This window comes from Rhinoderma darwinii, chromosome 4, assembly GCF_050947455.1.
Source record: "Rhinoderma darwinii isolate aRhiDar2 chromosome 4, aRhiDar2.hap1, whole genome shotgun sequence".
In the NCBI taxonomy this organism is placed as follows: Eukaryota; Metazoa; Chordata; class Amphibia; order Anura; family Rhinodermatidae; genus Rhinoderma; species Rhinoderma darwinii.
The window spans coordinates 79,114,123-79,129,107 of NC_134690.1; the positions used below are offsets into that span (position 1 = coordinate 79,114,123).

A 14,985-nucleotide genomic window follows, 5' to 3' on the forward strand; every position below is an offset into this window, starting at 1 on the left:
TTCGGCCACCCCTAAACAATGCTCACAAGCAGAAACGGTTGCAGCGGGCTCAGAAATACATGAAGACTAATTTTCAAACCGTGTTGTTTACTGATGAGTGCCGTGCAACCCTGGATGGTACAGATGGATGGAATAGTGGATGGTTGGTGAATGGCCACCATGTCCCAACAAGGCTGCGACGTCAGCAAGGAGTTGGCGGAGTCATGTTTTGGGCTGGAATCATGGGGAGAGAACTGGTAGGGTCCCTGACGGTGTGAAAATGACCTCTGCAAAGTACGTTGAGTTTGTGACTGACCACTTTCTTCCGTGGTACAAAAAGAACAACCGTGCCTTCCGTAGCAAAATTATCTTCATGCATGACAATGCACCATCTCATGCTGCAAAGAATACCTCTGTGTCATTGGCTGCTATGGGCATAAAATGAGAGAAACTCATGGTGTGGCCCCCATGTTCCCCTGACCTCAACCCTATTGAGAACCTTTGGAGCATCCTCAAGCAAAATATCTATGAGGGTGGGAGGCAGTTCACATCAAAACAGAAGCTCTGGGAGGTTATTCTGACATCCTGCAAAGATATTCAAGCAGTAACTGTCCAAATACTCACAAATTCAATGGATGCAAGAATTGTGAAGGTGATATCAAAGAAGGGGTCCTATGTTAACATGTAACTTGGCCTGCTAAGTTTTTTTTGATTGAAAGAGCTTTTGATTTCTTTAAATATGACCTCCTGATGCTGCAAATTCAACAAATTACCATTTTAGTTCTCTTTACAACCTTTAAAATGTTTTGATCTCTGTTGTGCATAATAATTTGAAACAGTGCATTTTGAGTTTTTTTACTTCTAAAAAAAAAATCTGTTATCATTAGGAGATTTGTTCAATAAAATTCGCATTATACTCCAACGAATGATGGGTTGAAGATTATACTGACTGTCATTTGCATTGACTAATTAGGAAAATCAGCGAAAAATAACATTTGCATAATAATTTGGAACGCGGTGTATAAGCCAGTCTTCAGGCTGACGAGGAGAGCTGATGACAGCCAAAGGTACAAAGCGCTCGGCTGAACGCTTCTGCCCCTTAATTACAGAGATGGTGGGGGCTAGATACCAGTTTTACACAGGCAACCTGCAGCTATGTAAGTGAATACAGTACAGTTATATCCAATCTCTTACAGTTGACGTCTTCTTTGATTGGACTGATTTACTTTCCCTGGCCCAAACCACCACCACTACAAGGTCTTCCAGCCAGGGCTTATCTCTGCAGAATTTGCAACACAAACATCTTTGGTTCCTCGCTGTTCAGTAACCTCTCCACATTGTCATGCCCACTAAAAAAAAAAAAAGACAGTGTCCCAGAAGGTTAATATATGCCCCCTTATGGTGCCCCACACAGTAAAGGTACCCCCATGTTGTGCTCCAAACCGTAATAGCGCTCTTCAAATTAGAATAGTGTCCCCTTTACGCTCCACACAGTTAAAGTGTTCCTCTTCGTGCTCCACACATACGTAATCTCACCATTTTTGCACCTTCAAAGCAATAATCCTTTTTTGTGCCCCCATATAATAGTAGTCCTTTTTTGTGCCACCATATGGTAGTTAGGTCCCACTTTGCACTCCCATATAGTAGTTATGTCTCTTTACTGCCCTCATATAGTAGTTACCTTGCACTTTGAGCTCCATAAAGTAAAGTTCCCTTTGTGCCCCTATATAGTGGTTAGGTCCCACTTGGTGCCCCCATATGGTAGTTAAGTCCCCATTTGTACCCCAATATAGTAGTTAGAGCCCTTCTTGTGCCCCCATATAATACTTAGGACTCAGTTTTGACCCAATATAGTTGTTCGGTCCTCTTTTTTTCCTATATATTTGTTTGGTCCCCATTTGTGCCCTATACAGTAGTTCAAGTATTTATGTCCCCCTTTCTGCCCTAATAGTAGTTAGGTGCCCCTCCAATTAATACTTCCCCTTTACGCCAATGAAATAAACAACAACTCACCTTACCCAGTTCCCGTGACAAGCGGCTGGGTCCTCTTACTTCAGCCAGGCAGCACGATGCAGTGACATCATCATGCAGCCTTCAAAGCAATGCTGCGTCCTCCCGACCTTTAGTAGGCCACAGGCCTAAAACAGCCTGTGGCTTGCTGGATTAAGTGGTGGGGCAGAGAGCCAATGGCCATAGTCAGCGTTCCCACTGATAGACCCCCTACCCCTCCGGGCCCGGTTGCAATCGCAACTCCTGTGACCACAATTGTTATGCCCCTAGATATTTGACTTACTGTTGCCTTCATGTAAGACTGTAATGGCAGGAAGGAGGTGAAGGGAAAGTGAGCCCTAATCTACCCACCGCCCTGTCCCTGCCTACTTGCAACGACCCGCCCTAGGCGACGAGGTACAACTGGGCGGTGGTCCCTACGCTGTCTAAGTGCACGGGAAAACAAACAGGGAACACGCAAGGGAAGGGGCAGTAGCCACGGAACGCCATGAGGAAACGGAGCGGCGAACGAACAGTCAGGACCAGGACGAAGTGAGTACACCCAAGCGGGCACGGAGACAGAAGCAAGCCAGGGGCAAAGCAAAGCAGGTCAAGCAGAACTGCAGCAAGGCAGAAGCACGGCAGAAGCAGGCAGGAGCAAGCAGCAGTGGGGCCAGGAATCCAAAAGAATTACAAGCACTGAGGAAGAGAACAGGGCAGGTAATAAAGGACAGGGGGCGGAGCTAACTCCGACAGACCAGGCCGCGATAGGTTCTCCCACTCCTGAGCCTGCCACCCTGGTTGGTGGGAGATGGTGTCAGTCGAACAGGTCTGGCCTCAGGTGTGGATTGATTAATCCCAGGAGTATACCTAGACGTAGTACCTGGCAGATCCCTAACAGTACTCCCCCTTTTATGAGGGGCCACCGGACCCTTACTAAGAGGACCCGGTTTAGTGGGGAAGAGAAGGTGGAACCTCCTGATCAATACCCCAGCGTGAACATCACGGGCAGGTACCCAAGTCCTCTCCTCCGGCCCGTATCCTCTCCAATGGACCAGGTACTGGAGGGAGCCCTGGACCATCCTACTGTCCATAATCTTGGCCACCTCGAATTCCACCCCCTCAGGGGTGAGAACGGGAACAGGAGGTATCCTCGAGGGGGACCAGGACGGGGAGCAGCGTTTAAGGAGGGAGGCATGGAAGACGTCATGTATGCGAAAGGATGGGGGGAGCTCCAGACGGAAGGATACAGGGTTGAGGACTTCAATGATCTTATAAGGTCCAATAAATCGGGGAGCAAACTTCCTGGACGGGACCTTAAGGCGCAAGTTCCTGGACGACAACCAGACCAAATCCCCGACGACAAACCGGGGGTTAGCAGACCGTCTACTATCCGCCTGAATCTTTTGTGCGCTCTGGGACGCCTCTAGGTTCTTCTGAACCTGGGCCCAGACAGTGCACAGTTCCCGATGAACATCCTCTACCTCAGGATTATTGGAACAACCAGGGGAGACGGAGGAGAACCTTGGGTTAAACCCGAAATTACAGAAAAACGGGGAGACCCCTGACGAGTTACTGACCCGGTTATTCAGGGAAAATTCAGCAAGGGGAAGGAATGAGACCCAATCGAATTGACAGTCAGAGATGAAACACCTTAAATATTGTTCCAGGGATTGGTTAGTCCTTTCCGTTTGGCCATTAGTTTCGGGATGGAAGGCGGAGGAGAAGGACAGATCAATCTCCAACTTTTTACAAAAAGCTCTCCAAAATAAGGAAACAAATTGTACCCCTCTGTCAGAAACGATATTGACTGGGGCCCCATGGAGACGCAGGATGTGTTTCACAAACAAAGAAGCTAACGTCTTGGCGTTAGGTAGCTTCTTAAGGGGCACAAAGTGGCACATCTTGCTGAAGCGGTCGACTACCACCCACACCAACGACTTGCCCTGAGATGGAGGCAAATCGGTGATAAAATCCATGGAGATATGGGTCCAAGGTCTCTGGGGAATGGGCAAGGAACGTAGTAGGCCCGCAGGTCGGGACCTAGGGGTCTTGGACCTAGCGCAAACCTCACAAGCGGCGACGTAAGCCCTAACGTCTTTAGGCAACCCAGGCCACCAATAGTTTCTGGTAATGAGGTGTTTGGTGCCCAAGATGCCAGGATGACCAGATAGAGCGGAGTCATGGTTTTCCCTGAGTACCCTCAGCCGGTATTGCAGGGGAACAAACAGTTTGTCCCCAGGGACGTTCCCGGGAGCTGCACCCTGATCAGCCGCGATATCAGAAGCTAAATCAGAATCCGTGGCAGAGACGATTATACCAGGGGGTAAAATACAAGCAGGATCCTTCTCGGAAGGAGGATTGGCCATGAAACTACGTGACAGAGCATCAGCCTTAATATTCTTGGACCCAGCCCTATAGGTAACCAAGAAATTAAATCTGGTAAAGAATAGTGCCCACCGAGCTTGTCTAGGATTAAGCCTCCGGGCCGATTCTAGGAAAACCAGATTCTTGTGATCCGTAAGGACCGTTACCTGGTGTCTGGCCCCCTCCAGGAAGTGCCGCCACTCCTCAAAAGCCCATTTAATGGCTAGAAGTTCGCGGTTGCCAATATCATAGTTACTCTCCGTGGGCGAAAACTTCCTAGAGAAGTAAGCACAGGGGCGGAGATGGGTGAGGGAGCTGGTACCCTGGGACAAGACGGCCCCCACTCCCACCTCGGATGCGTCAACCTCCACAATAAATGGCTCCTCTTGGTTGGGCTGAATCAGCACGGGGGCCGAGATAAAGCACTTCTTGAGGGTCTCAAAGGCCTGGACGGCCTCAGGGGGCCAATGGAGGACATCAGCACCCTTGCGGGTAAGGTCCGTAAGAGGCTTAGCGACGACCGAGAAGTTGGCAATAAATCTCCTGTAATAGTTGGCGAACCCTAAAAAACACTGTAACGCCTTAAGGGAGGCAGGTTGGACCCATTCCGCCACAGCCTGAACCTTGGCAGGGTCCATGCGGAATTCATGAGGAGTGAGGATTTGCCCTAAAAATGGTATCTCCTGTACCCCAAAGACACATTTTTCAGTCTTAGCAAACAGATTATTCTCCCGAAGGACCTGGAGCACCTTCCTGACATGCTCCACGTGGGAGGACCAGTCCTTGGAAAACACCAGTATGTCATCAACGTACACAACAAGAAAATTACCCAGGTACTCTCTCAGGATTTCATTAATAAAATTCTGGAAGACAGCAGGGGCATTACACAACCCAAATGGCATGACCAGGTATTCGAAATGACCCTCGGGTGTGTTGAACGCAGTTTTCCACTCATCCCCCTCTTTGATGCGGATAAGGTTATATGCCCCCCGAAAATCGAACTTAGAAAACCATTGGGCTCCCTGAACCTGATTAAAAAGATCCGGAATCAAAGGAAGTGGGTACTGGTTCCTTACGGTGACCTTATTCAGGTTACGATAATCAATGCACGGCCTAAGACCGCCATCCTTCTTCCCCACGAAGAAGAAGCCAGCACCTACAGGAGAAGTCGAGGGGCGAATGAAACCCTTGGCCAGGCATTCTTGGATATACACCCTCATAGCTTCACGTTCAGGACATGAAAGATTAAATATCCTACCCTTAGGAAGCTTGGCACCAGGCACCAAATCGATAGCGCAATCGTAATCTCTATGGGGGGGCAACACCTCGGAGGCCTCCTTAGAAAACACATCGGCGAAGTCCTGAACAAACTCAGGAAGCGTGTTTACCTCCTCCCGGGGAGAAATAGAGTTAACAGAAAGACATGACATAAGACATTCATTACCCCATTTGGTGGGATCCCCAGTATTCCAATCAAACGTGGGATTATGCAACTGCAACCAGGGAAGGCCTAAAACCAGATCAGACGATAATCCCTGCATCACCAGTACAGAGCACTGCTCCAAATGCATGGAGCCAACAAGGAGTTCAAAAACAGGAGTATGCTGAGTAAAATAACCATTAGCAAGGGGAGTTGAGTCGATTCCTACTACAGGGATAGGATAAGGTAAATCAATACAAGGCATCTTTAGAGACATAGCAAATTCCACAGACATGATATTAGCAGATGAGCCAGAATCCACGAAAGCACTGCCCGTGGCAGACCGGCCAGCAAACGAGACCTGAAAGGGAAGCAAAATTTTATTGCGTTTCACATTAACGGGAAATACCTGTGCGCCCAAGTGACCTCCCCGATGATCACTTAGGCGCGGAAGTTTTCCGGCTTCTTATTCTTGCGCCTGGGACAGGTGTTCAGTAGATGCTTGTCGTCCCCACAGTAGAAGCAGAGACCATTCATTCTGCGAAACTCCCTACGTTTTCGAGGGGACATGGAGGCCCCGAGTTGCATAGGTACCTCCGAGTCCTCCGTGGAGGGGCGAGGAGACGGGACCTCGGGGGGGATCGCAGAAAAGTCAGAGGGGAGCACATTGAAGCGTTCTAGCTGACGTTCCCTGAGACGTCGGTCAAGTCGTACTGCTAGGGCCATAACCTGGTCAAGGGAGTCAGACGAGGGGTAGCTAACCAGCAGATCCTTCAGGGCGTCAGATAATCCTAACCTAAACTGGCACCTTAGGGCCGGATCGTTCCACTGAGAAGCTACGCACCACTTCCTAAAATCAGAACAGTATTCCTCAACCGGTCTCCTACCCTGACGTAAGGTCACCAGCTGACTCTCGGCTAAAGCAGTCCTGTCAGTCTCGTCGTAAATGAGTCCGAGGGCAGAGAAAAAACGATCAACAGAGGAAAGTTCAGGGGCGTCAGGAGCCAAGGAGAAGGCCCACTCTTGGGGCCCTTCCTGGAGTCGGGATATGATGATACCCACCCGCTGGTTCTCGGAACCTGAGGAGTGGGGCTTTAGGCGGAAATACAGTCTGCAACTCTCCCGGAAGGAGAGAAACGTCTTACGGTCCCCTGAGAACCGGTCAGGTAACTTGAGTTCGGGTTCTAGAGGTGAGGTGAGGGATACTACTAAAGCAGCGTCACCCTGATTGACCCTTTGGGCCAGGGCCTGGACCTGTAGGGAGAGGCCCTGCATCTGCTGGGTCAGGGTCTCAAGGAGGTCCATGATAGCGTCAGCGTAGGAGAAATGGTAGACTAGGTAAGGGCTTGTAATTATGTAATGGCAGGAAGGAGGTGAAGGGAAAGTGAGCCCTAATCTACCCACCGCCCTGTCCCTGCCTACTTGCAACGACCCGCCCTAGGCGACGAGGTACAACTGGGCGGCGGTCCCTACGCTGTCTAAGTGCACGGGAAAACAAACAGGGAACACGCAAGGGAAGGGGCAGTAGCCACGGAACGCCACGAGGAAACGGAGCGGCGAACGAACAGTCAGGACCAGGACGAAGTGAGTACACCCAAGCGGGCACGGAGACAGAAGCAAGCCAGGGGCAAAGCAAAGCAGGTCAAGCAGAACTGCAGCAAGGCAGAAGCACGGCAGAAGCAGGCTGGAGCAAGCAGCAGTGGGGCCAGGAATCCAAAAGAATTACAAGCACTGAGGAAGAGAACAGGGCAGGTAATAAAGGACAGGGGGCGGAGCTAACTCCGACAGACCAGGCCGCGATAGGTTCTCCCACTCCTGAGCCTGCCACCCTGGTTGGTGGGAGATGGTGTCAGTCGAACAGGTCTGGCCTCAGGTGTGGATTGATTAATCCCAGGAGTATACCTAGGAGTATACGTAGTACCTGGCAGATCCCTAACAAAGACTGAACGAGTCTGGCCATTTTTCTTTCACCTTACTTAAAGGCATTGTTGTCTACAGAACTGGAACTCACTGAATATTGTTTTTTGTTTTTTTTTTAAAGTGTGCACTATTCACTGTAAACTCTAGAGTTTGTTGTATGTGATAATCCCAGGAGATCAGCAGTTTCTGAGGCACTCCCATCCAGCACAGACAATCATTCTGTTTTCAAAGATCAAATTTTCTATCCAATTCTGGTCATTGGTCTGAGCAACAAATAAACCATATATTATGCTATTACACATTGCTGCAAAATAATTGTATTATATCTGCATGAACAAGCAGGCATAGAGGTAAATAAATCACATAATACATTTTGTCATATAATACATTTTGGTGACATACCTCAAGTACATGCAACTGTATCAGCAAAGGTTGCAGTTTTCAGAATTTGTTGGCGATTGCCTCAAGTCACAGCTAGAAAAAAAGAGTTCAAAGTATTTAAAGAGAATCTGTCCCAAGACAGACTCCTCTAAGAAAGAGTTCTATTGCATCTGTTAAATGTCGCCCAAACAGGAGTTTAAAACTCTGTTCAAAAGCTCAACTAAACATGTTGCATGTATGTAAAGGTTTTCATGCCCAAATCTTTCATGCATTCAGTCTCTGATCCTGGATTTCAGGAACAATATGGACAACATGGGGTTATTACTGCAAATCTGGCTCCTAAAACCCCTGGCATTCAGATGATATCATCAAGGGAAGCAGCAGCCAGCCACATATTTTCCCTGCAGCGGCCACAACTGGGTAAATGTAATATTACATGGTGTCTATTCAAATGAATGGGCAACCATGTAATACATGGCAGGGCTGAGTCCCTTAGAGCAGGAGCTACGCTTTCTTAGCGGCTCTTCTTTATGGGTAATAGAGCTGGGACCTGAAGGAGGAACTACCCTCTATGGCATCCATGTGCCCTTCTGGAAACATTGCCATTACTGGAGTTTTGTTTTAAAAGCAATTATCCTAGAATGATAAGTAATGATACATGATGTCACACAAGAGCTAGGGGTGGGAGAAATCCTTGTAAGAATTGTAAGTAAACTTTTTTTCTGCTTAACTTGGCAGGGATTTACTAAAGGATTGTATTCCCTTTAACTACCGTTGTTGTTGTCATAGCAAAATTCTTTTTCCTGGCAAAGTTATTTTGTCTGAAACAAGCTGGCATGGCCCACTGCAAAGAGGGAAAACTGGTCTGAGAACACATTTTTCATTGTGTCAAGGGCGTATATGTAGCTCATTACTGTCTCCTTCAGCAACCTAGTGCTTTATCTCAATGTGATATAGGATTTTTATGTAGTAAAGTTACAAGAAAAACAAAATATTTCTATGTTTATTAGTCATTTATACTTTATGATAATATAGAGAATCTTCACATGTGGATGTCTGGGACTTTTTAGTCGGGGTAGAATCATAAGGCCTCGTTCGGATCAGCGTCGGGTTCCGTTCAAACTTTCCGTCCGAGGAACCTATGAACGAAAAGACAAGCGGAAACCATAGCTTCTGTTTGCATTACCATAGATTTCAATGATAATGCTTCCGTTGCAATTGGTTTCCGTTTTTCTTTAGCGGAAACAATAGCGTAATCGACTGAAAATCCACAACAAAGTACAGTAGTGAATGAGGCTTAAAAATCAAACAAAACCCAAAACATTCACATATGGCAAAAAAACTTGCACGGAGTTTAGGGAATGTTGTATGTCGTGGAAATGTTGCTGAATTTTTCAGCAGATTTCATACTTTGGCTTCGTTCACATCTGCGTTAGAGGCTCTGTTAGGAGCCTCGGTTGCAGATCCAGTGAAAAATGGCAGACAGAATGTTGCAGAATATTGCAATACTCAACCTGTTCACATTGCCTGCTTGCATAATTTAATGCCTCTAGGCTGTTTTTTTTACAACTTGAAAAATCTAATAAAGTGAATTTATCTGTATATACAGTACTGAGAAAAAGTTTTAGACAGTTGTGGCAAAATTCAGCAAAGTTATAATGCTCCGAAAAATAGACGTGTTAATATTTTTTTTATCAATTAACAAAATGCAAAGTGAATGAACAGAAGAGAAATCTAACGGGGCATGGAGGTTTGTTCCAAACATCTTGGAGAACTAACCACAGATCTGTGGATGTAGGTTTCCCCAAATGCCTTCTGTCTCTTCATGTTATCCCAGACAGACTTGATGATGTTAAGATCGGGGTTCTGTGGGGGCCATATCATCATTCCTGGGCTCCTTGTTCTTCTTCACACTGAAGATAGATCTTAATGACTTTGGCTGTATGTTTGCAGTCGTTGTCCTGCTGGAGAAAATTTTTTACGCCAATCAGACGCCTCCCTGATGATATTACATGATGGATAAGTGTCACGAAGGGTCTGTGGACACACTGGGCCATACCTCCTTGGCGGTAAGGCAGCTGGCCATAGGGAGCAGGTGAAAAAGTCCATAGTCCGTAGAGGTACCTGTGGCAGCTCAGACAGCAGCAGAGCAGGCTCGTCTGGGACTAGGCAGCAGGTAGACGTCAGGAGAGGTGAAGCAGGTCAGACGTGGATGCAGCACAACACGACTTCGGCACAGCACAGTGCTAGACCAGGATGGTATGGAATGCAAGGAACAGGAACTGGTACAGGAAACACACTAGAAGGCCATCACATAGACAAACTAGGAAACATCAACAACGCTCAGGCATAGAAGCAGGGGACAGGACCCCTCTTATAGTCCAGGGTACTCACGGGTCAAAGATCATCAAAAGGTCCGGTGCGCGCACTGCCCCTTCAAGAGCGGGCACGAGCGTGCGCGCGCACACTACGGGATCCGGCTGAGGTGAGTGGATGCGAGCGCTGGCGTTTCCTGAGGAGGAGGCTGGGGCCAGTGCTTGCCGACTCGTGGCTGCGGCTGTCAGGAGGGGATTGGAGCTGACAGCCCGCAGCGACGGACATTACAATAAGTATCTTTCTGTATTTCTCAGCATTGAGGGCACCATTAATCCTGACCAAATCCTTAACTCCATTTGCTGAAATGCAGCCCCAAACTTGCAATGAACCTCCACCATGCTTCACTATTGCCTGCAGACACTCATAATTGTACCACTAGCCCTTCGGCGTAAAATCTGCCTTCTGTTACAGACAAATTCTGACTCAGCAGTCAAGAGCCCCTGCTGCAATGTTTCTGCACCACTGTTCCTACGTTTTTGTGCATAGGGCCTTGTTTCCACGTCGAAGGTATGGCTGTTTGGCAGCAATTCTTACATGAAGACCACTTTTGGCCAGACTTCTCCGAACAGTAGATGGGTGTACCTGGGTCCCATTTGGTTCTGCTAGTTCTGAGCCGATGGAACTGCTGGACATCTTCCGATTTCGAAGGAAAGTAAGCATGATGTTTCTTTGATCTGCTGCACTAAGTTTCCTTGGCCAACGACTGCATCTATGGTCCTCAACGTTGCCCGATTTTTGTGCTTCTTTAAAAGAGCTCGCACAGCAGATCTTGAAACCAGAGTCTGCTTTGAAATCTTTGCCTGGGAGGGACCTTGCGGATGCAGTATAACTATCCTGTGTCTTGTTGCTGTGCTCAGTGTTGCCATGGTGGACCTGTGACATGAGACTGTCTTTCACAACCTCACCTTTGTAGCAGAGTTTGTCTGTTCCTCACCCAGTTTTAAGCCTTCTCCACAGCGGTTTCTGTTACCGTTAAAGGAGTTGTCCATGACCGGACAACTGATGACCTATCCACCAGATAGGTCATCAGTACATGATCTGTGGGGGTCGGACACCCGGTCATCCATGGCGGAAGCAGTTGGCCCCGGTCATGGAATAGTGGAGGAGCTGCAGCTCTGCAGCACGGCCGCTATGCAATGTACGGAGCCAACTGCTTCCGAGTATGTACATTGCATACAGTGTAATAACAGCGTAATCTGCAGGCAACCGGAGCAGCTGATCGGTGAGGTGTCGGACCTGCAGCGATGATATACTGATGGCCGATCAGGTGAATAGGTCATCAGTTGTCCAGTAGTGAACAACGCCTTTAATGACTGTGTTTCAACCTACATATAAAAATGATGATCATTATCAGCCGTTTGGTATAATTGTTTAATCATATACCTGACTATAATCCTACAAAATCCATGAGTTCGTGCAAGTGTACCTAGAAAAATGTATGCTGTTCTGAATGCAAAAGGTGGTCACACCAAATGTTGGTTTGATTTAGATTTCTCTTCACTTTGTATTTTGCTAATTGATAACAAAAACTATTAGCACTTCCACTTTTGAAAGTATTCTTACTCTGCAGCATTTTTCCACAGCTGCCTAAAACTTTTGCAAAGTACTGTATATATAAATTGCACGTGAAGGATACTGATCGAAATACACTCTTGAGATATGAAAGCTGTCACCCTAAAAATATGATCAAATCATTACCTTACAGCCAGATGATCAGGGTAAAGAGGATCACAGATGATCATGATGATCTATCTAGATCTTCGGATATCATGACCTCCAATTTTTTGGAGAGAGGATATCCTAGATCATTAATTTCAAGGCATAGAGATAAAATTTGTGACATACCGAGAGAGAAACTATTCGAAACTTCAAAACAACATAGACCCAAAAGAATCCCTTTTATCTCCACATATAATGAATTAAGTGGGGACATCTCTAGGATAATGAACAAACACTGGCCTATTTTGAAAGATAGTTATGAACACATCAAGGAACTAAACAATGGACCATTGATGTCATATAGACGTACACAAAACTTTAGAGATAGACTGGTTAAAACAAAAGTCAAAGAAAGAAGAGGCTGGATGCAGCCTGCAGGGCTTAAGGGGAAGCCTCCATGACCTCCCTGGTAGGGAAAGGGTTAATAGTTAAGGGAGAGTTGTATGGAGAGTTAGGAGGAGGTGGAGGAGGGACAAGGAGGAGTCAGGGGGCCGTTGCTGAGCTTCCCGCTGTTTTCGGCATTGAGCTGGAAGCACTGGGAGAAGTAACACAGGGAGAGACAAGCTCCCCGTTGCCCGCGCTACTCCCTATGTCGGAGGCATTATTATTAGAGCGGTTGTGTGCCGCTGCTGTGCATCACGGTCCCGGATGGCTGGAGGAGACCGTGGCTGCATTAACGAGGATCCCGGATGCCGTTTCGCCACGTCAGGCCCGGCGTTCGGGGTCTGTTGCAGGGGACAGGCTCCCCTCCCCCGGCCCCCTTCCTAGCCTTACTATGGCGGCGGGGGGGGAGTCGGCAACAACCGCTCCTGATCGGAGCAGGCAGAGAGCGTTGCCGGGGGTGACGGCGACTCAGGCCGGGTCGACCCGTCCCTCCCGGCGGTCCCGACCTCCAGAGTGCCTCAGTCCTGAGGCAGTCCCGCGGACACGGCGTCGCAGAGGGAGCCCGATCCCGGACGCTGCAGGCCAGGCAGCTGGGAGGACCGCCCCTTCCCAGGCCCTGCGTCCTGGCAGGAATCCCAAACCGCGACGGGGTCCGGCGGTATGCAGGGGGTCGCAGTCCGGGCTCCCTGTCACCCCTCCCCCATCGGATGGAAGATTCGGAGGACAAGGTACGGCCGCCCCGCCTGGTGATGTTCCGGCCAGGGGGCAGGCTTCTTCAGGATCATCAAGACAGACGCCTAGATCTACAGCGACGTCGAGGCAACAGGTCCGGTCGGAAGTCTGGGTTCCAGCGGTCGGGCGGCAGGTTGCCGGCCCATCGGTCAGCGTTTCATCATCTCCGTTCCGAAGATGTCGGTGGGATGGCCAGTCGTCTGCGAGAGAAGAGCTGGAGGAAGGTGAACTGGACGCGTATTGTCGAGGTCAGGAGGGTCCGGCTGACGGGAACACAGCGCCTGTGCAGCCCGGTGAGTGTATAACTCCATCATTGTCATATCCAGCGATTTTTATGTCGGGTGTCGGCGGGGGGGTTGCTAGCGTCGCATCGGTGGCCGGTAGTGGCGCGGGCGGGCGTGATGGCGCGGGTCTGGCAGACTTAGTGGGTTGCTTGAGAGAGCTGGTCGGGCGCCTAGATAGGGCGGTGGCGCCGGTAGTCACGGAAGTGTCCCCGGCGGTAGTTTGGGAGGGTCCCAGGGAAGTGGGATTGTTACAAGCGCAGCCCGTAACGGCGGTTAGAGAGGCGGTCGCGGTGTCGGTACAGACCGAGGCGCAAAAAGATGGCGATCGGGTGCGTATTGATGATCGTGCTCGTGGGGAGGTGTATGTTTGTTTCGAAGGTCCGTTGGGGGCGCATTTAAAGCAGGAGGTGCGTGAGCGGATCTGGAAGGACGAATATGTTGATATTTTTTCTCTCTTGCCGCTCGCTAAATTTAATTTGGATAAGAGCAAGCGGGACGAGAGTAAAAAGGACGAGGAGGAACGGCGGCGGTATAGGCTTATCCCGCAGACGTTCGTTAATTGGTCGCAGGCGTTCGCCATATTAGCCAGTGTGATAGGGGAAAAGGCGCCAGAAAATTGTTCGGCGTTGTTTTGTTATTTCGATGCTATTGGGGAGGCTCATAGGGCGTATGGGGGCCAGGCGTGGCTGCGATACGATGAGCAATTCCGTCAGCGGAAAGCGGTTCAGCCGGCGATTCGGTGGGACCAGAAGGATATTGCTCTCTGGTTACGGGTTACGGCTCCGGTTAGGCAGTCCTTTCCCGGGAGCTCCGGCCAAGGAGGCCAGTCTAGTCAGGTTGGACAAGGCGGCGGGGGAAAGGCGGGGTTTTGCTGGCAATTTAATGAAGGCCAGTGTAAGTTCGGGGCCACGTGCAAGTTCAAGCACGTGTGTTCCGAGTGTAATGGTGCATCACACGGGGCGGCAAAATGTATGCGAAAAAAAGAGGTCAGGGAACCAGTCCTCCGCGGCTGGTCAAAGGGGTGTCACCGGTGAGGGTGGAAAAGATGGCCCCTTATCTAAATGAGTATCCGGATAGGGCGGCGGCTAAGTTGCTTTACGAGGGGTTTCGTGTTGGTTTCGTTATTCCTCCGCCTCCTTATGAGGTTCCGGTTACGCGGAGGAATTTAAAATCGGCTTACTTGCATGCCAAGGTCGTGTCGGACAAATTGTTAAAAGAAGTTTCGTTGGGTCGCATGTCAGGGCCTTTTGTTGATTCGCCAGTAAAAGATTTAGTTGTGTCCCCGTTGGGTATTGTTCCTAAGCGCGAGCCGGGAAAATTTCGTTTAATTCAACACTTATCGTATCCCAAGGGTTCGTCGGTAAATGACGGGATAGATCACGAGTTGTGCTCCGTAGTCTATACCTCATTCGATAAGGCGGTGGGTTTAGTGCG

General features: G+C 49.0%; 1 long non-coding RNA gene across 1 annotated transcript in view; it reads right to left on the bottom strand.

Annotated features, from left to right (window-relative positions):
• Positions 1-14,985, bottom strand: part of LOC142760738 (uncharacterized) — a 29,369-nt gene that overhangs the window by 8,058 nt on the left and 6,326 nt on the right. The window contains exon 2 of the long non-coding RNA XR_012883383.1: positions 8,078-8,149. This is a non-coding gene — a long non-coding RNA (uncharacterized LOC142760738). The remainder of the gene's footprint in view (positions 1-8,077; positions 8,150-14,985) is intronic.